We start from the raw sequence: 3174 nt of genomic DNA, 5'->3' as shown, positions 1-3174 counted from the left end.
AAACCAGAAAAGGACCCAACCAAAAAGTAGAACTACACATGAATCTCTTTAATAAACATAGATGCAAAAATCCTCAATAAGATCTGGCAAACAGAATGCAGCAAGTCATTAAAAAAATGAAACACCATGACCATGTAGATTCATTCCAGTGATGCAGGGATGGTTCAATATATGCAAATAAATAAATATACCATATAAACAGAAGCAAGGACAAAAATTACACAATCATATTCAATAGACACAAAAAAACCATTTGACAAAATTCAACATCCATTCATGATAAAAAAAAAACCCTGAAGAAAATAGGAATAGAAGGTTTTTATATCAATACCATAAAAGCCATCTTTGACAAATGAATTGCCAACATTGTACTAAATGAAGAGAAGCTGAAAGCTTTCCCTCTAAAATCATAAAGAAAAAGATACCTACCATCACCACTCCTATTCAATATACTATAGTTCTTGAAACATTAGCCAGAGCAATTAGACAAAAGAAAGAAATAAAAAGGATGTGTATAGAAAGGAAGAAGTTAAATTACCATTATTTGCAGATAATATGATCCTCTTCACAGAAGACCCCAAAAACTTCACCAAGAGATTCCTACAATTAATAACCAAATTCAGTAGTGCATCGATACAAAATTAACACTCAAAAATCTATAGGATTCCTGTACACCAATAACGAACACACTGAGAGAGAAGTTAGGAAAACTACCTTCCACTATAGCATTAAGTGAAATACTTGGGAATTAACCCAAGCAAGGAAGTGAAAGACTTCTACAATGAAAACTATAGTACTGTGAAGAAAGATTAAAGAGGATATCAGAAAATAGAAAGATATCCCCTACTCCTGGATAGGCAGAACTAATATAGTTCAAATGGCCATACTTTCAAAACTGTTAAATAGATTTAACACAGTCCCAATCAAAACACCAATAGCATTCCTCACAACTAGAGAAAGCAATCCTGAAATTCATATGGAACCAGAAGAGACACAGAATAGCAAAAGCAGCTCTAGGCAACAGAGTTGGAGGCAAGGCAGGAGGCATCACAGTCCCAGACTTCAAGTTGCACTGCAAAGCTATAGCGATAAAAACAGCATAGTGTTAGCAAAACAAACAAACAAAAACCAGACTTGTGGATCAATGAAACAGAACACCCACAGAACAGATCACACAGAACTGAGAGGATGCAGAAACGGACTGAGGCACAGTCAACTACCTTATCTTTGATGAGGGGGCCAAATCATTTTGCTGAAGGAAAGACAGCCTCTTTAACAAATGATGCTGGGGAAACTGGCTATCCACATGCTGAAGAGTGAACCTAGACCAATATCTCTCACTCTACACTAAACTAAAATCCAAATGGATCAAAGATCTAAATATTAAAACAGAAACATCTAATATGTTAGAAGATAGACTAGGTGAAACTCTTGAAGACACAGGCTTAGGTAAATACTCTGGTTATACAAGAAATAATAGCAAGAACCAACAAATAGGATCACATCAAACTAAAAAGCTTCTGCACAGCAAAAGAAACCACCAACAGAATAAAGAGTTAACCTAAGAATGGGAAAAAAATTTTGCCAGGTACTTATCAGACAAAAGACTAATATCTACAATATATAATGAACTCAAAAAATTTAGACCCTCAATTTTAAAGACCTACTTCTCAGATGAAATAGGTACTTCTCAGATGAAAAAGTACAAATAGTCAATAAATACATAAAGAGATATTTGACATCCCTGGCCATTCAAGAAATGCAAATCAAAACAACACTGAAAAAACAAACTCAGATTTTGTCTCATTCCAGAAAGAGCGGCTATCATCAAGAAATCAAACAATAATAAATGATGGAGGAGGAGGGAGGAAACCTTCTTCACTGTTGGTGGGAGTGTAAACTGGTACAACCACTATAGAAATCAGCATGGGGGATCCTCAAAAAGCTAAAACTAGAAATTCCATTTGACCCAGCTATTCTCCTTGTAACTATCTTCCTGAAAAAGTTAAAGTTATCATACCACAGTGATGTATGCATACCCATATTTATAGCAGGACAATTCATAATAGCTAAATCTCAGAAGCAGCCTATATATCCATCAACAGATGAATGAATAAAGAAAATGTGGTATTTATACACAATGGAGTACTACTCTGCCATAAATGAGGATAAACTTGAGTCATTTGTAGGAAAGTGGATCCACCTTGAGATCATAATGTTAAGTGAAGTAAATCAGACACACAAGCTTAAATATTATATAGTTTCTTACATATAACAAACTCAATATATAAATAAAGTACAAATTAAAAGACAAGACAATAGGCAAAAAGAGAAAAAAATTATTATAATCTAGTATGGACAACACATCTAAAAGTATACCTTGATTTAGTATAATTGTCTTATGTATTTTATATGTTTTGGTGTGTTAGTCTGCCTATTAATCTGTATGTATGATAATTAACTTTTTATAAGGACTTGTAAGATAAATAAATGAATCTGATGCTGACCAAAAAAGAGCCTGATTTCACTTATACATAGAATCTAAAAGAGCCACAACCATAGATACTGAGAATACAAAGGTGGTTATTCAGGCCCAGAATATGGGGGAAATGCAGAGATTTTGGTCCAAGGGCACAGACTTTCAATTACAAGACAAATAAGTTCTAGAGACCTAGTTAATAATAATACACTGCATACTTGAAATTTACAAAAAAAAGTAGATCTTAAATATTCTCATCACAAAGAAAAAAAAGAAACTGCGCTGATGGGTCTATTAATTAGCTTGATTGTGGTTATCATTTCACAATGTATATGGTATCAAAATATCACATTGTACACCCTGAATATACATGATTTTTATTTGTCAGTTATACTTCAACAAAGATGGAAAAAAATAATTGGTAAAGCTCCCACAGTAGCCAATTTCAAGCTACCAAGGTGATGTCAGAGAACACAGAGTTGGAAAGAGATGCCTGTGCAAGTGGTGTTTCACCTCTCCACTGCCTACCTAGTGCCATACAGAGAATGGACATAGCCACTCTCCGTGCAATTGCTGTCACCATCTTATATAAGAACCTCCATAGGTATGGTCAGACTGGATGAACACTATTAAGGGTGAATGTCCTAGTGCTCAGAGTAGGGAAACCATGTAAGTGAGCAGCTTCCTATAGTGAA

The sequence above is a fragment of the Heterocephalus glaber genome, unplaced genomic scaffold (genome assembly GCF_053883595.1).
Source record: "Heterocephalus glaber isolate CG9 unplaced genomic scaffold, H.glaber_assembly_v1.0 deba00001446, whole genome shotgun sequence".
Classification (NCBI taxonomy): Eukaryota; Metazoa; Chordata; class Mammalia; order Rodentia; family Bathyergidae; genus Heterocephalus; species Heterocephalus glaber.
Note: the sequence above shows the minus strand (reverse complement) of the source record.